At 46.8% G+C, this 25,615-nt stretch overlaps 1 long non-coding RNA gene across 1 annotated transcript in view; it reads right to left on the minus strand.

The window, feature by feature from the left end:
- Positions 1-5,283, minus strand: part of LOC146809484 (uncharacterized) — a 36,033-nt gene extending 30,750 nt beyond the window's left edge. The window contains exon 1 of the long non-coding RNA XR_014965552.1: positions 5,153-5,283. This is a non-coding gene — a long non-coding RNA (uncharacterized LOC146809484). The remainder of the gene's footprint in view (positions 1-5,152) is intronic.
- Between the last annotated feature and the right edge of the window lie 20,332 nt (positions 5,284-25,615).

The raw sequence follows: 25,615 nt of genomic DNA on the forward strand, positions 1-25,615 counted from the left end.
CAAGCCCATTATCGCCATTTTAGCGGCAATTTTCTGCCGCTAAAGCGGCGATAATTTTATCGCCTGGCTTGATAATATGCCCCGAGGTTCTTATCCATGCATTGCTGCTCTACAGATTGCACATAGAAACACACATGGTCCGTGACTGGCTACCCTCCCCTCCCAGCTTCCCACACCACACCTTGAAGGATTGTCCACAGCAGATTGTCTTTGGAAGGCGGGGGGTCAGGGACCCCCCGGCCGTATTTATTATACAAAACAATAAAAGGATGAAATATTAACATTACATCAATATGTTAAGAAACGCAAAATTCATCACATTAGATTTCCAGTATTGAAGACAAATATCAAAGGCTAACCTTAACAAAGTCTAATACAGCGTGTTTCCTATCCGAATCTAACATCCTGTCTGAATTTTGCATTCTAACATTTCTGGCCCGACGGCAAGGTCGCTAACCGGTGTCAAGTCCTACTAGCCACGCCCTTAACTACAGGTGCGCATGCGCGACAGGGGACCGCCTACCCCGTCGGCATCGTGAACTCCATTTAACCAACAAGGAGGGCCCTTACACTCTGCGTCATCCGCTGACGTCACGGTGTATGTGCGGGGTGGCTAACCGCCCAAGGAAAGCGTGACTCCCTCCCCCGCATCTTTAGCAGCTAGCGGATTTTCCTGCCCCTGAAGTTCTAGGAGGGACCAGTGGCCCCTCCTAGAACTCCGCATCCACAGCGCCATCTATTGACCTCTGCCAAATCTCAATGTCCTATTACAGCATGCTGAAATGTAAATAAATATCTATCTATCAGTAGAGATCTTAATGGAAATATTATTTTTACTTCTTTTTATTGTTTTTGCACCACAAAACAATGGGTAGTACATGGGGAGGAAGGCGACTCCAGACTTAGAGACATTGGGTTGCATTGTGTTACTGAACTGAAGTGAAGTGTGAAAACGCAGGTAGCTCGCACCGCAGCGCGCCGGACCCTAAGGCGGTCGCTCACTCAGCTATTAATGATCAATTTTATGGAACAGTGACTGAGCTAAGTCTTTCTGAAATAAGGGTGCTTTGCAGCAGTTTTAAGATCTTCTTAGAGTTTCTTGTTTGTCAAATGGGTGTAATTTCTGATATTTATATGTTTCCCTTTTATTCATTGCTTGATTCTGCTCACGAGAAAGTGTCTCTCATAGTTGTTAAAATGTCACTCATAATTACACTCAAATTATGGAAATGTCACAGATAGCAATCTGAAACATTGGCAGCTATGTCAAGGGTAACATCAAGGGCTGGTGATGGATGGTAGTGCTACTGAGTGAAGATATATTTTTACGCCCAGGGTGAGAGCAAAAAGTAGTAGCCTAATAGAGACCCATCTCAGCACCTGTTTTTTAGAACTGCCGTTGCTTTGCAGGACCTGGCCCACTAAAAGCCCTGGGTAAGCATACGAAGAGACTATCTCTATCTGCTTCCACTTTAAGAGGGCTCAGCAAAACCTGGAAAATTTGGGACCCACTCTCTTTCCAGCCAAGTTTTCTCTTTCTGGCCTTGGGCGTCTGGATTGTGATAAAAAAAAACCTGCACTCCGTACCATGAACAGAAATAAACTGGAGGAGGGTTGCAGAGGCAGTGATTACTTCGGGACATAGCTTTTTATTTGAGAGGGCTCTCTTAAGCTCCTGCTTTTCTGCACTGCTCTCCCATCAGTTGCATTATGTATTTTTGATGACAGGGGGTCACAGTGGGGACTAGTCATCAAAATGAGTGTTTTAATAGAATTTAGGCTTGATTGAAGAAGCCCATTGTTGCCCAGTGTTCCTCCTCCTACTCGATGTATTAAATAGACTTTAGAATTATCTTTAAAATGTTTTCTGAAGGCTATTGTTGTAAGATTTGAAATTTTCATCTTTGGACTGGTTTTTGAGCTAATACTGCTCTGCGCTGGGCTGAATTTGCGCTTGTACTTGGGCAGCTTTGGGCTTGGGACGGGTCTCAAAATCTAGCATCACTGCGTGTGATTGCAAGCTTGTGGTGAAGAAATGCACTCGCAAACTCCAGACACGACCTTCAAATGGGTCTTTGGGGGGACCAGCCGACCGCTCAGGAGGCCTGCACTCCTGGGGGTTTTGGGCCAATCAGGGCCAGACTGGCCGTAGCAGGCACCGGGTTTTGGGCCCTTGGGAGGCCGTTTTTGTTACAGGGCTGCTTTTGCAGCATAGCTGCAATATCGGCCCCTGTAACAAAATCGGCCAAAACTGGCCCTCGCAAAGAGCTCGGCCACACCCAACCCCCCAGGCAGCCAGCCGAGCACTTTGCCAGGGCCAGTTTTGGTTACCAGTCCAGCCCTGGGGCCAATGGTGTGACCCGAGCCCAATTGGACTCTTTTTGAGCTAGGCATTGGGGCTGGCAGGCGGGGTATTTAGATGGCCATCTTGTGCTCCGTGTCACCATATTTAGTATGGTGACACGGGAGCCGGCCAGGGAGGATGAACATTTTTTTAGTTGTAGGACAAACATTTTGAGCCGCACAACCTTACAGTGTTGCTGGTGGTATGTGGGCTGGCAATGGCGGACTATATGACATTTTCAGCATCAGCTGCTGTCCGATTCTGGGCCGGCAACTAGAGTGGAGGCGCCGGTCGGGTGATATGCCCATGATATCTGAGCAGCATAAAGACGAAGGATGCTGTGCTGAGGACTGTTTCATTGTGGGATTCGCTTTGGACTCTCTCACCCTCTCTGTTTGGCTCATTTTGCACACAGCAGACGGGATGGAAGGGATCATGAGCCTGCGTGGGGGAGCACAGGCCTAATTTACACAGTGACTGCACATCGGGCAGTGGGCATCCTACGGTGTGGCTGCGACAGGGTGAGCCTTGTAGTGTCCTGCAGGACGCGTTCTAGTGTTCAGCAGGCAGCTGTACTCCCAGCCACTCCCTTGAGGGCTGGACACACTTACACCCCCATCCATCCATCACGGGTGTCACGAGTGACGTGGCCCGCTAATAAAAGGGCCCGGGTGCACGTGCTCGTGGCCAGTTACTGCTCTACATCACCTGGTGTTTGTGTCCGTTATTTCTATGATAAGGGTCTGAGGTCCGACACCACATTGGCGATGAGCGGGTCGTCACCCGTGCGTGCACTGGCAGCTCCTTCACTCGCCTGAAAGAGGGACAGTCTAGCCCTTGTCAGCGGAACATTTCCTGAGTGCGGGTAAAAGGAAGAAAAGTGTTGCAGCACACACAGCGTTCGAGGAGCCCCCGCAGCTGACCTTCGCTGAAAAGGACAAGGATCCTACTCCCGGAGTTCCTCTGGTGCCCAAGTGGGCGCAGAGCCTACACCAAGAGTTCAACGGCCTCAGTGCCTGTAGGTGAGTAGAGCATAAACCAGCATGGCTGCGAACCGTAGGAGAATCAGCCGCTCCAACCGTGTTCATAGTGGAGGAGTGTGGCTCAATGGTTAGAGCGGCAGACCCTGAAGCAGAGTTCTGGCCAGGGACCAGGGTTCGATTCCCGCCTCGGCGGGGCTCGGGCTCAATTTCCTCGGACCTGTTTATTCTCGCCTCGGTGCCTATTCTAATCACGGGCCCCACGCTGCAACTCTGGGCAATAGCTTGCTTAGCCTCCACACCGGCCCCAACAGCGCTAAGGATGCCTGGCTTCACCCTGGGGGTGCCCAGGAGTGGACACTTCACAGGGAAAGCCAGGAGGGGTTCCACAGCGGTATGAGTATCAGCGCCAGGAAACCGCAAAAGGCGACACTGCAAGGTGGCCGTCTGGTGACAGTGCGCTCTATAAGTACCTTGACATTTACATTTATATAGTGCCTGCAAAGCCACGCACAGCTTGCAGCACCAGGAAGGCTCCCGTGGCCTGCATTTGAAGCGGCCGCCCCTACGAGGCGAACTTCAGGGTCGATGAGCCGCTCTGCCGCAGTCTGCAAGTTAAACCCCCAAGGCGCGCTCCTGAAATGCCCTCGCGGGTGACGGGACCCCTACCCTTACCACTAATCGGCCACAGGTCCTGCCGGCACGGCTCCCACAAGCCGAGACTGAGCCTGCCCCAGCGGAAATGAAGCCTGCACCTGCACGGTGAACTCTGCCTTGCTGGTTGATTATCCCCTGCGCCCATTCATGCATGGAAAGTACAGGCGGCGCCTGCTGTGCGTGCCCCCACAGCCTCCCAGCACGACCCGACTGGCATCCTAAATGGCCGAAAAGATCATCTGCAACCAAAGCCCTCAAGGCATTACATTGGCTGCCCATTACAAAAAGGGTTTTGTTTAAAGTACTGTTAATTACTTTTAGAGCTGTTCACAACCTAGGCCCGTCCTATCTGAGGAAAAAATTCAGCAGATACTGTCCAACCAGAGCACTGCGTTCTTCAACGGCCAACCTGCTTACCGTCCCGAGTTTTAGACTCAAAACTCGAGGGGGCAAATCCCTGGCGGTACTGGGAGCAAAAGCATGGAATACTCTTCCCCCCCAGTTGAGATTACTGGATAAAGAAATAGACTTCCGTAAACATCTAAAAACCTGGATCTTTAATCTTCAAGATATAACTGCCAGAAGCCTAGTGTAATTCGGGTTCTCGGTCAAGTAAGCATAGGGACTACCTAACATCTGGTGGTCCTTTCTGGGCGCCTAGATGCTCCTTGGAGCGATTGCCGCGCGATACAAATTGGCACTTACATTACATTACATTACATCCTCCCTGCGGCAAAGAAGAGGAGGCAGCACTCACCCTGAAGCGGGAAGTGACAAAGACTGCACCCAACCCGATCAAGCCCCTGATATGCCCGGTAGAGTTTGCTGCCACTGGTAGGCCAAGGAGGTCTCCACCGCGTGAGAAAGCTAGCGGCCCTGTCACCCCTTGGCCTCAAGCGAACCACGATGTGCGGCGGAAAGGAGCAGGACCCCAAGGCAGAAGACGTCCAGCACCTGTAAGGAACGCACAGTGGCCCCGTACCTGCATCTTTAACCCCCGCGCCGCTTACAGGTTCTAAGAGATTGCCTGTCCTGGATAGCTGTATTGCCATCGCAAACTGAATAGTGGCCTGCATGGAGCAACCGCGGGGGAGTCAGACAGCTTTAAAGAAAGGACGCTCAGCACACTGCAGGCCAGGCACAGAGCTCAACACAACAGGAGCCATCTTACCTCACTGTCGCAGTGTGTCCCTCCGTTTGCATCCTCAGCACCTTCCCGCACCGTGCGTGCCTGCACTTCTGGGGCACCAGCAATGTCATTGTAGCTGCAGCGCCACCTACCTACTGGGTCGGGGCACCGCGCCACAGCAGCACACAGCCCAGCACCGGCATCTCCATCAGCAGAGGCCCGCAGTTCCTGGAAAGACTGCCGGGGCCTGCAAACTGAAATGCTGCCCTGCCATCTAGTGGCCACCAGTGGTACTGTGCCCAAACGAAGGAAGCGCATAAAGGGCCAGTGCCTGTATGTCTCCAGCACAGATAAACAGGTGTGGCAGCCACGTCCCCCACCACTGACTGAGCAGCACCCTCCTGCCTTAACTCTGTTTCCACTTCAGCGTGGAGACTGAGGAAGCGAGAACAGGCCAGATGGGCACAAGACACACTGCACCTATATCTCCAACACTGCTGCATCAGCCTGAGAGATGCGACAGCTGCAGCGATACCTGGCGACTGGTACTCTGCGCCAGCATCGGAGGTACTCTCACCCACGACCCTACAGCACTACGGTAAATGCCTCCCTGCCCCAACACCTAGCACCTGGTCCAAGAGAGATGACTGAGGCAGCAGAGAGAGAGCGAGAGAGCGCAGCCCCGGCGAAAAGGGCACCCTAGAACAAATAGCTACCAGGGGGCCACAGCTGCCCCACAGGAAGCACAGGAAAACGGGATACATTGTGCGCCACACCAATGGGTTGAATAGACTCTCAAAGGAGAAAGACTATTGCACGTTACCAAGGGCCCCAAGAAGCCCAAAGCCTCTCCAGCCCAGGCAAACGCCAACCAAACACATTAAGCAACAGCACAGACACCCACCACCAGCAAGAGTGGAAGACCAGCCAGACAGCAACGCCTCAAGGTAGCTATTCCCACCAACAGCACAAGAAACTCTGGTGCATAGTGCACCACAAGTGTCTGCCCTATGCCACCGCCAGACAGGAGGTCCCTACTTGCTCCTACTGGTGTACAGACACAACCGCAAGCTACAACACAGGCACACCAATTGCCAGAAGAAAACGCCCAAGAAGAAGACGGAGCGCACTAAGTCCGAGGTGCGCAGCATGGGCAGGTGCCCGAGAGATAGAGACATCTCCAGAGAGAAGCACTGCTGAATGCAGCACGGGGAGCAGCTACATCTCTACTGCATCAGCGAAGCCCTGCAGTGGGTCGAAGACAACACAGAGTGTCCTCCCTCGCACTGCCTCAAGATGGAGTCGTCGGTGACCCAAGACGGGCAAGAGAGGAGTTGCACACTCCACGTGGCAGGCCGCCACAGCAACATGTGCTCCAACAACAGGCGACATGTGGCCGGACGTCACATCGCACAGCAAGCAAGGAGCACGTCACACGAAGTGACCAGTCCTGACAAGCACACTGGAACGAAGGAAGAAGCAGGCGCCACGACGGCGCTGCCTCAAGGTCCAAGCGCAATGCCCTCGAGGGAAGAAGAGTGACAGCCCTGTCACCTCGAAGAACCAAATGAACACCTGTGCGCTGAACAGACCAACAAGGGGAGAAGACTGAGGACTCGCACAGCAAGCCAAGAGCACACCCAGACACACCAGACAGCCACCAAGGCGGACCGACATCCCTGGACACAGCCTCACGGGAGAACCGAACATAAGCCGCAGCAAGCGCAAATCGCGTCTCTCCCCAAGCTTCCCCAGGCGACTGTCCATCCCCGAGAGTCGGCAGTCTAAGTCAAACGGCATCCCTGCTCCTGACCGCAGATGCCAAGGGTGAAGATCAGCACCGATTGTGTCCTTCCTCACACTGCCTCAAGATGGTGTCGGCAGTCGCCCCAAGACAGGCAAGAGAGGATTCGCACACTCTACGTGTCAAGCTGCCACCGAAGATCAACCTCAGCAAGGCAGAGACACATGGCTGCTAAGTCCCTCCTGACAGCCAACTCTCCCAGCAAGTCACCAGCACCTGTTATTCCGACCCACCATACGGCCGGCAACCGCCATCACGCCTGCCCTCAGCACATGTGTCAAACAACACCACTCCCAGAGTACCGATGGACTGGAGTCCTACACCTTTGCCACACCAGCCGACAAAAGAAACCATATGCTACCTGCGAACCTGGCCTGCACCTGAACCGCGGCAGCGAGAGCATATCTTGGCCCAGATTCATCCACCCTAGAGGGTTGTGCATGTGACTAAGTAACGGCTCCACGGTGGTCCTGCAGCTGCCTCCAGACGGCACACAAGCGGCCCCAGCGCAGCCCTCCTGCAGTACCGTAGCAACACCGACAACGGGCCTACCCAGGCGGGAGTGCAAGAATAGATATTGCCCCACCGACAGGTTATCAGTTGCAGCCAAGCAGGTCAACAGAGGCAGTCGATTAGGCAACACCTCTGTGAACTCTCATCATGGACTCCATCCATGTTCATGACGCAACCCCCTATGTGAACTGTTAGAACTCACCACAGACCATCCTCGATGTCAACAGAGCGGAGCCACGCAGGACTGTAAGACACGTCATCATCAGTGAGCTGACGGTATGCAGAGGACGTCTCCAAGCCAGCGGTCATGTCCTGTACTCCTCAGGTTTAACTATGAGTGCACGCCGAGATGGTCCTGTTGCAGGCAGTCACCAGCCCATGTCTGACAGTTTTCCCGCCACCTGACTCGTAAGGCTGATGGACCCTGTGGTGTTTAGTTGACTGTTTGATTATCCCCACAGGTTGGACTAACGTTTGTTGTTGTTCTTCAATAAATTTGGGGAGGAATGTAGTGTCCTGCAGGACACGTTCGAGTGTTCCCCAGGCAGCTGAAATCCCAGTCATTCCCTTGAAGGCTGGACACACTTACACCCCCACCCATCCATCACGGGTGTCACGAGTGATGTGGCCCCGCTAATAAAAGGGCCCAGGTGCACGTGCTCGTGGCCAGTTACTGCACTACATCACCTGGTGTCTGTGTCCGTTCTTTCCATGATGAGGGTCTGAGGCCCAACACCACAAACCTGTTCCATGCCAAGGTCACGGGGCACGGGTCGTGTGGCAAGTGAGGTACAAGGGGCCGAAGGAGAGGTAAAGGAGTGGCTCCTGGAATTCGGTAGGAGGGGTGGGGTGCCGCACAGCGTCACGCTCTTTCAAGTAATATCAGGTGGGGGCAGGCCATGATACGGCACCAGCCCGCAGCGAGAGAAAGTTGTGGGTGGAGGCTGAGCAGGTGAGCGTCAGCTACGCAAGAATGTTTACACCAGGTCACTGATTTATGTCACCCAGGGACTCAAGTTGCAGCAGGGGTGGCAAAGTCAGCCTTTAAGGAGTGGGCCCGGAGGACTGGGCACTGGGTATAAAGGACATTGGCAGCATAGCTTACCTAGTGATGAACAAGGGTGGGTGTGGGGGGATATTGCTTCTAATTTTCGCGGCTGATATTTGGGAAAGAGGTAGCCCCAGGCCAATGGCTGGAGGAACCATTTTTATGAAACACAGCAGGGTAGGATGGGGGGTCGAGGGCTGGGTTGTGGTGGTGGGGCTGCCCAGAAAGGGTGTGTAGAGAGAGTATACCAGGTAAGCGCTAGGAATGGGGGACTGTCTCTGTCAGCGTGGGCGGGGTCTAGGCACAAGCCCCGCAAGGGCGGGGGGGGGGGCAAGGTTTAGATGAGGTGCCTCATGGGAAAACGCAGTCCTGGGCCACAATGGGGTCTCCCAGTCACCTTGAAATGGGGGAATGGATGTGCTGGGTCCCGGGGGCTCAGATCACGGGGAAGTTGGTGGGAGGGGTTAATGGGCGCAGACAATAATCCTGGCAGCAGGGAGGGCAAGGTCGGGTAGGGCAGCTAACCCCGGTTTGCCGGACCTTACTTTTGCTTTACAGGGGAAGTGGCCACGGGGACTTGTGAATTTGGGAGAGTCACATGCAGCACAAACACCCAGAAGAGAAGGAATGGCACAGTCTGGAGCAGCCAGCCGGAGTTCGGCGAGGGACGAGCATGACACTGCCATGAAGGTCAAGGGTAGCATCGGCGGTGCAACAACCCAGTTGGGTCGATGCGGCTTTGGGGCCTTAAGGAGGTCTGCGAGCATCAGGAGCAAAAGGCTGTGACAGGAGGGCATACGGCGGCATGTTGATACCCGGCTGTGGACATCGAGGAGGTAATTCAGCTAGGGCGGGGAATAGCAGGGGCAAGGCTAATCACGCAGGCAGGTTCTTGAGTCAGGAAAGAAGAAATCAAACAGTTGGGTTTTTGGGCTTCTGACAAAGAAGTGTGGTAGGAGGAGCATAATTGAGTAGGAAAGAGGGGAGCACAAGGGGCCTAGGGAGGGGGTCACAGTCATTATGTTGTGCCAAGCCTGTTGCAGGCTTGGAGACGAGGACAAGGACACCTTGCACAGGCCAACACCATTTTGAACACTTCACGACTGGTTAGGTGGCTGGATCCAGTGCAGACGCTGACCTTGACACCAGGTAAAGGCAATGGAGGGGTGGATTTCAGGGTCACACGATTGATAAGGTGTTTGGGGGGTTAATGTGTGCAGCAGAGAGGACCAGGAGGCTCTGCTCTGGAAATGTTTTTGTATGCGGAAGATAGCGGGGTGGGTACAGAGACACAGAACATAGGGGGGAGACAAGCAGGGGCTGACGATGGAGGATCATGGGGAAAATGGGGAAAAAGGTGCAATCACACAAGGATGAGGACAAGGTGGTGGAGACAGCCGCAGGGTGCAGTGGTAAAAGCAAGTCATGAGATGATAATAAAGAAACTACCATACAAGAGAGTGACGAACCAACTGGGAGCACTTATGTTAGCAATCGCAGAGAAGATGGAACGGGGAACATATGGTGATGCTTAAACAACTTCTCAGGTAATTAAGGACAAAGGAAGGGTATTAAAAAAAGGTATAATGAAGTGATAACTGGAGTTGTCGAAGAGGCATAGATGCCGATGACAATGGGGAATTGGACTGCTATTTTCCTGACTTTCGCAAGTGTTTATTGTGGCAAAAACCCTGAGAGGTGTCTTATTCAAATACACAGAGGTGAGGGGCGAGGTTCACTAGGGACGAAGGACCTTGGTCCACGAAATGGGCAGGTAGCTTAAGGTCAGGCAATTCACATAAGCCAGTGGTGTGGGAGAAGCTGTTCAAGGAAGCTGCAGAGGGAAGAATGAAGGCACATTACAAATTGATGATCTGAGAGAAGATCATTTCTTGTGCACTGTGTTACCATATTTAGTAAGGTGACACAGCAGGACGCCAGGAAGGGTGGACATTTTTCCCCACCTTTCCACCTTTCATTTTACTTTGGGAGTTTTTTCATTAAGTTTCTACATATATGGCGGTTTTTGTTGAGCACATTTGCGAGGAGGGATAATTGTATTTGGTTGTCGCTTGAAGCGGATGCAAGGCGGTTGGCAGCTAGTTTTTACATGGTTACAGGTTAAGTTTACGGTCGTGAACAAGTTACACCGGGAGGAAGCAATAAATGAGAAATTAAGATAGCGATACTTAGAAAGGTAGATGTTCTTAGAAGTAGGTAAGAGGTTACAAGGGTGCAACAGCTAATGAACAAGTAGGGGTTTTAAACATTTGCATGGAAAGGATATAAGGGGGGAAACCTTAGGGGTGGGGGGGGGGCAGTAGGTGAACCAGTGTCTAGTGAGGTGTAGTTTTGTAAGGCAAAGTCCAAGGTAACATTGTGAGGTGCACCTGTCTTTAATAAAGCAGCCTTTTTCACACATAAAGAGCGAGTTTGTGGTCTGTGCTGCACCTCCTCTGGCCCAAAAAACACTCTTACCGGAGAAAAGCTCAAATGTGCTGCAGCACTTGGTCTAGAACGTGGCATCTCACCAAGTTATTCAACAATAGAATGCTCTGTTTACACTCCCCAATCATTAAATCAGTCTTTAACAACACAAAGAGTAGCATAGATGAAGTGTCCAAGAGCGTGGCTGGTCGCTGGGCTGCTGAAATCCGTTCGTCGTCAGATGTTGAATGAGCAAACTTCTAGGAATAAACGCTCAGAAAAGTGACTTATTTCAGTATAGCATGCCCACGACCAGAGCGGATCCAGCAAGCCTCAAAGCTCAAGTTCAGCTGCCAATAGCTCGTGAACTAACAGGTCACAATCTAGAACGTGGCGATAACAAATCAACATATGGTAAGTTTACAGTGAATGCACAAGGACGCAGTGAAAGCAAAAGTAGTAAATGGTAATCAAAGATAAGCATAAAGTATATGAAACCAAACAACTTATAGCTTTAAAGTGAGATGGATAAAGGGGGTGAAACGTGAAATTCAGACAGAGGAAGAGCCGGAGGGAGAGAGAGACAGAAAGAGAAGGGAGAGAATGAGAGTGGGGCACATGGGGTGAGAGGGAGTAGAAGCGATAATGTCCAAGCTAATAAAAAGAGAACCAAAGATCGAGAGACAAATGCTGTCTTGTGTTAATTGGATATTGTTAATTCCCCAAATAGGTGTATGACCTCAGTGAGGTAAAGTGACAGGTTCCAACTAAAAGTTATCACTGAAGGGACAATTCTTAAGTGCCTTACAACAGACTATTAATTTGTATACTGAGGAAATTTTAACTTGGAGGGAATACCAGAGGAAGGAGCTCTGCAGAAAACCTGCATCCACTGAAGCATGCCTTGTAAGCCTAGAAACAGCAACAGGGGAGGGTGTCAAGGGGCAGAAACCTAAGCCCTTTCCTGATCCCCACAGTCCTGTAAAAAGTATTTTGAAAGTGCTTCTAGCCTTCATCTAGGAAAACAGAACAGGAAGTTCAAGCTGAGAATAACTCAACAAAATGCTTTAATAACTCCTAAAAAGAAATGAAACTTGAGAGGAGGGTTTTATGAATTTCCTTATTATTTAACGGAAATGATTTTAATTAATTTCACATTTCAAAATGATTTGGCACTGAGACATTGCTTCATTGCGCTAAGATCATATATACAAGATTTACAAAACATGTAGTGCAAACAACACATTAATAATGATCCCCTGGGTAACTGAAACAAACATGCAAACATTCATCAAGCACTCATGGCCATTATACTCATGCATACACAAAAACATACACACACTGTAAAGAACTGGGTCCTTGTGGCGACCTTTCTTCACTTGTAAAATTGATTACATCTCAATTTCAACATCAAAAAACATTCTGTTTTTTCGTTGCCACAGTGAATATAACAGATTATTTTGAAATACACAAGAAAAAATATCTTGAAAGCGGTGCGACACAAGGAAAAAGAACTGGTCGACGCGTTTCGAACCACTGAATTATGGGTTCTCCTCAGGACCAACCAATTTCTGCAAAGAACAATAAGAAACGTTTTAGGATATGATACTGTGACTCAGAGTTCCTACGAAGCACCAACGCGGCCTCTCAACACCCACCTTAAAATGTAGAAATCTATCTGCCTGAAATGGATCCAAGTCGTTTCCAATGAAGAGGGACCTAAACAAGAAACCATCTACATTATAGTTTCCAACTTGTCTAAAACAGGCTATACATATAGCACAGGACACACAGCAGACTTTGGACTAAAATGATAATACTCGCTCGACTTACTGGATCAGGGGAACGTGTCCTCTTTTCCGGCTACCAATGATTGAATACTTGCTTTTCTGAAGTGAAGGAAAACGAGCTCCGATTACTAACGTCATCCCTTTCAAGCCCCGAAACAACCGTTATCAAAAGCGTTCAAAAGCCAGCTTTGTAAAGTGCAAAACTTACTTGAATGAGTTCATTAGTCCACTTCAAATACTTTGCCCGCGCCGGGATCTAAAAAACGAAACGAGCGGTATAAGTCATCGCAAAGACTCTTAAGACCTGATTCCTCAAAGCTCCCGTCCCCTAAGCGTTCTTATTCTTTGTTAACCCGCAGGCTTACCGGGAGTGCATTTTTCGTCCGTCCATCACCGTGTCAATCCATTAGTGAGATACACAATGCATTATGGGAACTAGTGATGGTTAAAACTAACTGAAACTACCAGAAGCCCAAAGGTTGCTGGTAGATGTAGTTTGTGATCGGCCCCCCTCCAGGTGTGTTTTGGAAAACGTGGCCACGATATTTAAAAAAAAAAAAACTTTGGAACAATAAAAGGAGTATGCTTAGAATCGGAAAACGATGGTTGTCCATAAAACCGCCAAGTGGCTGCCGGGCAATGTGGTTTAAACTTCGCTCTCCTGAAGTTGTGTGTTCACGAATGTGAAAAACATTTTCACGTATAAAACGAAGGAAGGACTCCAAAAAGGGGGGAATGCGTGGCTTAAAAACTGATCGGAACTGTTCATAAATTATAATTAACAGACTTAGATGATAGGTAAAGCCGTGTATAGTTTGAAAAATTGGAACAGCAGGACGGACCAGGAAAAAACAGTGGAGACCACGAAATGATGTTGTTCTCAAATTAAGCAATTGGTCTGAATATCTCCGCAACTTCATTCAGGCCGTTAATTGCCGTGTTGTATTTCATGATTAATAATGCCTCACGTTGGCTTAATTGGCCTTCCAAATCTCCTCCACGTGGATCTCTTTCAATCTTGGACAAAACTGTCCATCTCAAATCAGCCTCACTGTGTGTATTAGTGGCCCAGTGGTGGACTAATGGGGCATTCTCCACTCGTCGTCTGATCCTGGATTTATGCTGGATGATGCGTTGTCGGACCTCCTGGGTTGTCTTCCCAATATACAACTTTGGGCAGGGACAAATTATTGCATAAACAACATTCTTTGTTTTGCAATTACTGAATGTGTTATGCTTCCAGTGAATGGTATTGAAAGAAAAGACATCACCCTCTATGGTCTGCTCACAATTTATGCATGTTCCACATTTGTGGTGACCAACAACTGGCGGTAAATTAAGCATACTCCTTAATGTCCGCTGTTCTTCTTTTGGTAGGGCAGCACGTACTATGTAGTTAGCTACACTTTTCTCCTTTTTGTAAGCGAACATTGGAGGTGTAGAGAAATCCTCATGGAGGTTCTTGATCAAATGCCAATTGCCTAGGATGAGTTTCCGGAGTTGGTGGCTGTTGGGGCAGAATGTTGTAACACAGACAGATCTGTTGCCCTTATTCCTAGTTTTTTGCTCCAACAATGTCTCTCTTGGTGTCCACCAAGCTCTCTTCAAAGAGTGTTTAATTAGTTTCTTCGGGTATCCCCTCTCAAGGAGGCGATCTCTTAATTTGTTGGCATGCATGAAGTATTCCTCTTTTTTGGTACAATTCCTGCGAATTCGCAAGAACTGACCGTAAGGTAGATTTTGTCTCAGACTACGAGGGTGGTTGCTCGTATAATGTAGTGCCTTATTCCGGTCTGTCTCTTTTCTAAAAAGTGTGGTTTCAAGCTCTCCATCCGAAGCCACTACCTTGACGTCCAGAAATGTAATTGATTCGTTTGATGAAACACTACTAAATTTTATGTCATTTGATCTTCCGTTGAGCCAACCAATAAACTCGTCCAATGTTTGCTGTGTGCCAGTCCAAATTAGGAAAATGTCGTCAATATAACGCATGTAGTTGGAAATGTTTGCAACAAACGGGTTGTTGTTATATATGAAATTGTTTTCATATAAACCCATGAATAGCACAGCCAACTCAGGGGCGAAAGGACAACCCATAGCCACGCCTCTTGTTTGGTAAAAAAACTGAGAGTCAAAAGAAAAATAATTTTTGGATTGTGCAAACTTGGCCAGAGACAGAAGAAATTCCGTTGGAACTTGTACTGGTCGCTCTCTTAGACTTAAAAACCACTCTAAGGCCTCCAAAGCTTGATCCTAAGGAATTTGGGTGTAGAGTGAGACCACGTCCATTGAAACCATCAGTTGTGTGCTTTTGTTAAAATGCACGGATGCTATTCTATTAAGGAAAGCAGTGGTGTCTTTCAAATGTGCCGGAACTTGATTGATGAATGGTTTCAGAAAAAAATCAATATATTGAGCCTCAGGATCAAGCTTTGGAGGCCTTAGAGTGGTTTTTAAGTCTAAGAGAGCGACCAGTACAAGTTCCAACGGAATTTCTTCTGTCTCTGGCCAAGTTTGCACTATCCAAAAATTATTTTTCTTTTGACTCTCAGTTTTTTTACCAAACAAGAGGCGTGGCTATGGGTTGTCCTTTCGCCCCTGAGTTGGCTGTGCTATTCATGGGTTTATATGAAAACAATTTCATATATAACAACAACCCGTTTGTTGCAAACATTTCCAACTACATGCGTTATATTGACGACATTTTCCTAATTTGGACTGGCACACAGCAAACATTGGACGAGTTTATTGGTTGGCTCAACGGAAGATCAAATGACATCAAATTTAGTAGTGTTTCGTCAAACAAATCAATTACATTTCTGGACGTCAAGGTAGTGGCTTCGGATGGAGAGCTTGAAACCACACTTTTTAGAAAAGAGACAGACCGGAATAAGGCACTACATTATACGAGCAACCACCCTCGTAGTCTGAGACAAAATCTACCTTACGGTCAGTTCTTGCGAATTCGCAGGAATTGTACCAAAAAAGAGGAATACTTCATGCATGCCAACAAATTAAGAGATCGCCTCCTTGAGAGGGGATACCCGAAGAAACTAATTAAACACTCTTTGAAGAGAGCTTGGTGGACACCAAGAGAGACATTGTTGGAGCAAAAAACTAGGAATAAGGGCAACAGATCTGTCTGTGTTACAACATTCTGCCCCAACAGCCACCAACTCCGGAAACTCATCCTAGGCAATTGGCATTTGATCAAGGACCTCCATGAGGATTTCTCTACACCTCCAATGTTCGCTTACAAAAAGGAGAAAAGTGTAGCTAACTACATAGTACGTGCTGCCCTACCAAAAGAAGAACAGCGGACATTAAGGAGTATGCTTAATTTACCGCCAGTTGTTGGTCACCACAAATGTGGAACATGCATAAATTGTGAGCAGACCATAGAGGGTGATGTCTTTTCTTTCAATACCATTCACTGGAAGCATAACACATTCAGTAATTGCAAAACAAAGACTGTTGTTTATGCAATAATTTGTCCCTGCCCAAAGTTGTATATTGGGAAGACAACCCAGGAGGTCCGACAACGCATCATCCAGCATAAATCCAGGATCAGACGACGAGTGGAGAATGCCCCATTAGTCCACCACTGGGCCACTAATACACACAGTGAGGCTGATTTGAGATGGACAGTTTTGTCCAAGATTGAAAGAGATCCACGTGGAGGAGATTTGGAAGGCCAATTAAGCCAACGTGAGGCATTATTAATCATGAAATACAACACGGCAATTAACGGCCTGAATGAAGTTGCGGAGATATTCAGACCAATTGCTTAATTTGAGAACAACATCATTTCGTGGTCTCCACTGTTTTTTCCTGGTCCGTCCTGCTGTTCCAATTTTTCAAACTATACACGGCTTTACCTATCATCTAAGTCTGTTAATTATAATTTATGGGCAGTTCCGATCAGTTTTTAAGCCACGCATTCCCCCCTTTTTGGAGTCCTTCCTTCGTTTTATACGTGAAAATGTTTTTCACATTCGTGAACACACAACTTCAGGAGAGCGAAGTTTAAACCACATTGCCCGGCAGCCACTTGGCGGTTTTATGGACAACCATCGTTTTCCGATTCTAAGCATACTCCTTTTATTGTTCCAAAGTTTTTTTTTTTTAAATATCGTGGCCACGTTTTCCAAAACACACCTGGAGGGGGGCCGATCACAAACTACATCTACCAGCAACCTTTGGGCTTCTGGTAGTTTCAGTTAGTTTTAACCATCACTAGTTCCCATAATGCATTGTGTATCTCACTAATGGATTGACACGGTGATGGACGGACGAAAAATGCACTCCCGGTAAGCCTGCGGGTTAACAAAGAATAAGAACGCTTAGGGGACGGGAGCTTTGAGGAATCAGGTCTTAAGAGTCTTTGCGATGACTTATACCGCTCGTTTCGTTTTTTAGATCCCGGCGCGGGCAAAGTATTTGAAGTGGACTAATGAACTCATTCAAGTAAGTTTTGCACTTTACAAAGCTGGCTTTTGAACGCTTTTGATAACGGTTGTTTCGGGGCTTGAAAGGGATGACGTTAGTAATCGGAGCTCGTTTTCCTTCACTTCAGAAAAGCAAGTATTCAATCATTGGTAGCCGGAAAAGAGGACACGTTCCCCTGATCCAGTAAGTCGAGCGAGTATTATCATTTTAGTCCAAAGTCTGCTGTGTGTCCTGTGCTATATGTATAGCCTGTTTTAGACAAGTTGGAAACTATAATGTAGATGGTTTCTTGTTTAGGTCCCTCTTCATTGGAAACGACTTGGATCCATTTCAGGCAGATAGATTTCTAAATTTTAAGGTGGGTGTTGAGAGGCCGCGTTGGTGCTTCGTAGGAACTCTGAGTCACAGTATCATATCCTAAAACGTTTTTTATTGTTCTTTGCAGAAATTGGTTGGTCCTGAGGAGAACCCATAATTCAGTGGTTCGAAACGCGTCGACCAGTTCTTTTTCCTTGTGTCGCACCGCTTTCAAGATATTTTTTCTTGTGTATTTCAAAATAATCTGTTATATTCACTGTGGCAACGAAAAAACAGAATGTTTTTTGATGTTGAAATTGAGATGGAATCAATTTTACAAGTGAAGAAAGGTCGCCACAAGGACCCAGTTCTTTACAGTGTGTGTATGTTTTTGTGTATGCATGAGTATAATGGCCATGAGTGCTTGATGAATGTTTGCATGTTTGTTTCAGTTACCCAGGGGATCATTATTAATGTGTTGTTTGCACTACATGTTTTGTAAATCTTGTATATATGATCTTAGCGCAATGAAGCAATGTCTCAGCGCCAAATCATTTTGAAATGTGAAATTAATTAAAATCATTTCCGTTAAATAATAAGGGAATTCATAAAACCCTCCTCTCAAGTTTCATTTCTTTTTAGGAGTTATTAAAGCATTTTGTTGAGTTATTCTCAGCTTGAACTTCCTGTTCTGTTTTCCTAGTATTTTCGGCTCAGTTCAGCTGAGTTTTTGAGCCAAAACCCGGTGTTGTTTTTTTTCTAGCCTTCATCGGTAGCCTGTGCATAGCAGCCAGAAGGGACAGGTATCCAAATGAGCTGCTCGTTACTAAATCACCTGAAGGAGAGGAACTAGAAATTGTAAATATGTACATTTCCTCCATAAAACGTTCCTTTGTAGTATTTTGTCACAGATGGTACATGCGCGTCTTCATCAATTAAAATTAACCACTGGCACGTACCTACTCCGTACACCTGCTACATCTCTAAACTATGATAACCACCACATCCTCAGGTAGGGATGGGCCATTCATGCTGCTATGAATAGTTGATGATTGAAATTTAAATGTTGCTAAATAAATATATTAATTAAGTAACTGCTAAATAAATTGACACCATGTCACCATGTCAACTCAGTTTGGACCCAGCTATATGCAAATTAGTCTTGACCCTGCTCCAGTCAGAACAGTCTAGCCTGAGCTGCCAAGCTAGGTCCTGCCTGAACCAGAACACAAGCAACCCAGGACCGGTTTCGCCCTATTTATGGGCTCATCAGCCAGGTACAGCTTGGATTCAGTGATACAGTGTGCACGGGGCACATGTCTGGATCAAATGCTTGAATTAATCTCAGCCAATGGAAATTACTGGGTGCAGAACTTAAGTATCATGCACACCAACAAGGGACCAGCTCTGATTTAAAGGCAAAAAAGAGTGCAAGATTTCATTCTCAATTTGGACGGAGCCTAGTGTGTTTGCACAAAAGTAGTCTTGAACAGGGGTCTTCAATTCCCACTTGAATTCTGAGTTATAGTATTTTAATAGGGTCTGAAATCTTTTTTGCTAACGTAACTCCAGAATATTAGATTTGTGTCAGGCTCAACAACTTCACAACTGGCTGCAGCATCAAATCTTTGATTATGTACATACGGCCTACTTCCTCTCTGTTTTCCAGTAGTATTTTCTTTCTTTTGCTAAACCGATCTTTATGTATTTTGAACACAGTATTGCACGCAGCCTCTTTAGTTTTAGGGACTGTGATCTTTACTAGTTGACCGAGCCGCATAATATGAATGGGCAGCCGAGGTTATGTAATGCACTTGCTCTTTCTTTGTCTGTTGCGAATTGCATATTGTATCTTATAACCATTTCCAGCAGATGTGAGAATCAGAACTTTTGTTCAGTAAACAGAGGAAGTTATCATTCTCCTTTCGCAGGGCTGACACAGTCATGGAATCTGGAGCAGAACAGCAGATTAAGCCAGGATATGGCATACAAGTGTTTGAAAGCCAATGAGCAAAATAAACATAAATGTCTATTACTCATAAGGTGATTTTTTTTTTAATTACTATGATCATTGACATGTAAATTGAAATCCCCAGAGCCACAAAATTAGCATACAGAGGTGATACTTGGCCTAGCATATCAGCTAAGAGATCTCAGAGCCCATCATGACAGGGCTCTGAGATCTAACCACCTGAAACTGCTCAGGATTCCCCGCTTCTCTAAGGCCAGGATGGGCGGCCGAGCTTTCTCTGTGAGGACTGCGTTACTTTGGAATTCCACGCCTATCCATCTTCGGATGATAGAATCAGAACTGGTATTTAGGAAAGTGCTGAAAACCTGGCTCTTTGGCCTCCCGTAGCTATCCCCCTTTTTTTTCCACACTGTGAACTCTGCATTCAGCGCCGGGACACCTCCGTTGAAGGTAGCCGTGCTCTCTATAAATGTCACTTATTAGAGAGTCAACTGGAGCATCAGGGGGTCCCTAAATGTGAGCTCTCAATAGGGCAAAGCAGGGGTTAGGGCAATCATGAAGGACAGACCTTCAATTATATTAATAGTTAGCAATTTAGTGATGGAACACAAGTAAAAGGAGTGGTATATATTAGCAAGCCCACCACCATTTGTTTTCCAAATGATACAGATGTTACATAGAAACACCAGGGGGGGTGGCCAGGGCTATATCAGCCGCTGACCAATCCTTAAGCCAAGTTTCTGTTAGAAACAACCGGTCCCAGTAATTTTCAATGAATACATTATAAATATCCAAGGCATGTCTGGGTAAGGAACGACAGTTAATGAGACAAGCAGAGAATGTAGGGCAGAGAGTAGACAAGGTTAAAGCTTCTGGCACAATGCAGGCAGGTAAATCACTACCCTCAACATTGGGCCGATTAGACTTGGAATTACCATCTAAGAAGAATGCACAGCAGGGGCAATGAATCCACCTGTACTCAACCAACATCACAGGCTCAATAACATGATTACAGGAAGCCTTATTGAAATGTAATAGCTCTGCCTTAGAGTATGATATGATATAGGCCTTATCACTAAGCTTACTGCAAGCATGGCTGGCGCTGGCCGTGAACCGGACACAGATGGGTGCAGACAGGCTTGCCTTAGGAGTGTCAGCGGCATGCTGCTGCGTGCATCCGCTGCATGCCATACACATTGAGTGCTTTTTAGGTCTTGGCCTGGCAAAAGCAGCGCATGCGCTGCTCTGCCATGCAGAGTCTTTTTGGAATCAAAACGATTCCAGAAGTCGCGTCGTGGCTCCACCTACAATTGTGATTGGTGCGCGTCATTTTGCGTCACGGATGATGCAAAACACAGTGTAATGATCATTACACTAAGGGTTGCCACCCTGTCCCCTTTTTGCCCCGTCCACCGGGATTTGATGTTTTATTTGCGGCAGGAGACAGCTTCTCCTAATTAGCCGCTAGGCACATTTATTTTTGTATTGCCGCGTTTGCCTTCAACAATGACTGACATGCTTTTCATTTCTCTGTTCTAGGCGCTTTCCATTTCTCTGCTCTCTGCACTATTTCAGTTTTAAGCAAAATGTGTCTCAAGATTTCTTCATTTTCTTCTTTTAAAAAAAAATAAGTTTACTAACAATAAGGTTCAGTGTCCTTTTATGGTTTTTTCAACGAACTAGCCTTTCCGGTCAAGAGGTAGGGGAGATCGGAGAAAGCTTACGCTGCTCTTTGCGCGGATATTTCTGCTACAATAAGGGTATTTTTCCGCAGTTAAAACACATGCATGATTTCCTTAAAGTCGACCAGCTGGACACCTTCAAGTCGACTCCCTGTCAATGGAAGTTCGATAAATTCGTTGGAATCCACATGCTGTGACGCCTCGTTTTATGAGGGTAGCTTAATGCCTGAACTGGACCTGAAGTGTTGCTGTAGTTAATGTTCTTAACTGGGGTATTGTGCGCTTTGCAACTTGAAGGCGCTATGCTGTGCAGTTTCAAGTTGTGCAGTTTCAGGTTATTTGCAGCCCTGGTTCGGCTGCACCCCCAAGAAGCAGCAGCTGGCCCCTTTCACTACTGTTTGCAGTCTTTCAGCCTTACCTCCCTCCTGGGAAGGAGGGTTTGTTTGTTGTTTTTTATTTCCTTGCCGGGGGTGCACACTTTTAGAGCTCGCTCTGTCCCCCTTTCCTCTTTTTGGTGGGATTTAAAGCTTACCAGACACAGAACACTCCCCACCAGCCACAGGTCACTGCTCACCAGGTACGGGACTTGCCTACCTGACACAGGTCGCTGCTCACCAGACAAAGGAGCCCACTCACTAGACAAAGAACATCCCTCACCAGACTCGAGACTCTTCTCACCAAGCACAGGACACCACTCTTTAGACACAGAACACCCCTCAGCAGACTAAAGTCATCACTCGCCAGACGCAGGACTGCGCTTACTAGACACAGGACACCACTCACCGGACACAGGAGCACACTCACAAGACAAAGAACACCCCTCACCACACACAGGACTGTGCTCATCAGACACAGGACACCTCTCACCAGACAGAGGGCTGTGCTCATCAGACACAGGACACTCCTCACCAGACACAGGACTGTGCTCATCAGACACAGGACACCCCTCACCAGACACAGGACTGTGCTTATCAGACACAGGACACCCCTCACCAGATGCAGGACTGTGCTTACTAGACACAGGACACCACTCCCCAGACAGAGGCGCACACTCACAAGACAAAGAACACCCCTCACCATACACAGGACTGTGCTCATCAGACACAGGACCCCCCTCACCAGACACAGGACTGTGCTCATCAGACACAGGACACCCTTCACCAGACACAGAACGGTGTTCATCAGACACAGGACACCTCTCACCAGACACAGGACGGTGCTCATCAGACACAGGACACCTCTCACCAGACACAGGACTGTGCTAATCAAACACAGGACACCCCTCACCAGACACAGGACTGTGCTCTCTACTACTGTCTACTACTCACTCTCTACTCACCCTCTACTACTCACTCTCTACTACTCACTCTCTACTCACTCTCTACTACTCACGCTCTACTACTCTCTACTACTCACTCTGTTCTACTCACTCTCTACTACTCTCTACTACTCTCTACTACTCACTCTCTACTACTCACTCTCTACTATTCACTCTACAGCTCTCTGCTCTCTACTACTCTCTCTCTACTACTCTCTCTCTATTACTCACTCTCTACTACTCGCTCTCTACTACTCACTCACTACTACTCACTCTCTACTACTCTCTACTCTCTACTACTCACTCTCTACTACTCTCTACTATTCACTCTCTTCTACTTTCTACTACTCTCTCTTAACTAGTATCTCTCTATTACTCACTCTCTACTACTCACTCTCTACTACTCTCTACTACTAACTCTCTACTACTCACTCTCTACTACTCTCTACTACTCACTCTCTACTACTCACTCTCTACTCACTCTCTACTACTCTCTACTGCTCACTCTCTACTACTCTTTACTACTCACTCTCTACTACTTTCCACTACTCTCTACTCTCTACTCACTGTCTGCTACTCTCTACTCTCTACTACTCACTCTACCTCTCACTCTCTACTACTCTCTGCTACTCTCTCTCTACTACTCATGCTCTACTACCCTCTACTATTCTCTACTACTCACTCTCTACTACTCACTCTACCTCTCACTCTCTACTACTCTCTACTACTCTCTCTACTACTCACCCTCTACTACTCTCTACACTCTACTCACTCTCTACTATTCTCTACTATTCACTCTCTAAATTCTACTACTCACTCTCTACTCTCTACTACTCACTCTCTATTACTCACTCTCTACTCTCTACTCTTCTACTCTTCTACCTCTCTACCTCTCTCTACCTCTCTATCTCTCTCTACCTCTCTCTACCTCTCTCTCTCTACCTCTCTACCTCTCTACCTCTACCTCTACCTCTCTACCTCTACCTCTCTCCCTACCTCTACCTCTCTCTACCTCTCTCTACGTGCACACATATGCACACACACATATATATATATATATGCATATATATGCATTTATATATATGTATGTGTATATATATATATATATACACATACATATATAAACATATATATACATCTGCATATCCATATAAATACAAATATAAATGCATGTATACATATACATATATCCATATATATGCATGTTATGTACATGAAAGTTTGAAAAACACTAATAAAAGCAAAGCTAAAAAGCCACTTAATTACAAACAGAATTGCTTTAACTTAAACGAGGGCGAGACCTATTGCATTTTCAATGCTTGTTCTATTAGTGGCAAAGTGAAACCGGTGCGTACTCAACTAAACATGGAGTGTCTCAGTGGGATCGCAAGCAGAAATGTGGAAATGAGGGCGGGAGCGGCGAGTACCACACACAATCAAATAAAAAGATATTGCCCCGAAAACATTAAAAAAACGGCTTTAGTTCAGTTAAAATTAGAGTAACAATGATTACAAAAAAAAAAAAGATTTCAGGCAGAATTCAGCAAATTAAGAACAGGTAAAAGCAGAGCTAACCACTGCGCGTCTGGAGCATTGAGGGCTTTTATATTAGTGGCAAAGCGAATCCTGAACTCTTGAGCGCAGTCAACAAAAAATGACGTCTCAAGTGGGATCACAAGCAGGAATGCGGAAAGGAGGGCGGGAGGGGCCAGTACCACACGCAATCAGCATCCTATGGACCTTGTAAAGGAAAAAATGGCACTACTATCTTCCTTTCAAAAAATATATATACAAAAAATTAATTGAATGTGGATTCTAGCATATGTCTTTATTCCGTACCAATCATCATGATTAAAACCAAGTCACATATTTAAACCATTTTAGTGTGAACGGCCGACATGTTTAATTGCCACACAAACACTTACGGGCAACTTCAAAAGGGCATGAGGACCAGTAATCACCCAGACATACACTGGACCAAATGACCCCCAGGTGAACACCTACCAGTAGGCCATAGGAAGAGCCACTCTGAACGCAAAACTGTGGTTGCTGCTGGTGCCCGCAAACATGTCGGCCGATCACACTGAAATCCGCATGTGACTTTGTTTTAATCATGAGTTTGGGCATGGAAAAAAGACATATGCTAGATGCCACATTCAACTAATTTTCAGTATATATATTTTTTGTGAGGAAGAGTAGTGCAATTTCTTGCTTTGAGTATCTTAGGATGCTGATGTATGTGCTTGACTTTAGAGAAGTACACATAAGCGGCACTATTAAAGTCAGTCTTGGTGTTAGTTCTTCCGGTTTTATAGGAAAGTTGCCAAAGATGAGAATGCAAGCAAGCTGGTGAGTAACAGTCAACTGGCTCATGGTGGCCGCTTACATGAGGCACTTCCTATATATATTTTTTCACACAATCTTTATGAATTGTATTGATGTTTATGTCCTCAGTCAGTGGACAAAGGTATCACACACAGGCACAAGGTTAGCCTCTGAATGGGTATTGGAGCATGACGCTCCCTTAACTAAAAACTCAGAAGCTAATTTACAAGCCCCTGCGCCACCGGTGTGTCACTTTTTTAATGGGAAAAAGTGATGCGCCGGAGGTGCAAGGGCCTTGTAAATAAGCACCTCAGGTTCTAGGGGTTGCCAATTTTATATATAAAGCTAACATTAAAATTGTGGAATGAAATTAACAAATATTATCATACTTTCATAATCAAGCCCTAAATAGGCAAGCTCAACACAGTAATTTTCAACCGCCCGAGGGTGTGTATGAGCTTGCCTCTTTAGGGCTTGATTATGAAAGTGTGGCACATAAAGGATAGTCTTATCTATGATGATATAGAAATGGCAATGCATTGGCCCATTCAGGGCTAGATTTTGCTAATTTGCCTTTGACAGTTCATTATTAAATGCGTTTTTAGAGAACTGGGAGTGAGCTTTGTGCCGATATCGGTGTTGTACTTCCGAATGTGCCATAAGCTACATAATATCAGACTAGGCTAAGATGGCGCTCACATTGTAACATGAATGTTGGTCCCTCTTCCATGTTGTTACTGTCTGGAAACAGGAAATGTGGTTTGTAAATAAAGTATAAAAAATGGCAGTTTCTGGCGCGCCCTCGTACCATCGAGAAAGGCGACTGCCGAAACGCGTCTGGTGCGTTGAAGAGTCTCAATAAAGCTGGAGACTCTCCCCC

This window comes from Triturus cristatus, chromosome 7 (genome assembly GCF_964204655.1).
Source record: "Triturus cristatus chromosome 7, aTriCri1.1, whole genome shotgun sequence".
Taxonomy (NCBI): domain Eukaryota; kingdom Metazoa; phylum Chordata; class Amphibia; order Caudata; family Salamandridae; genus Triturus; species Triturus cristatus.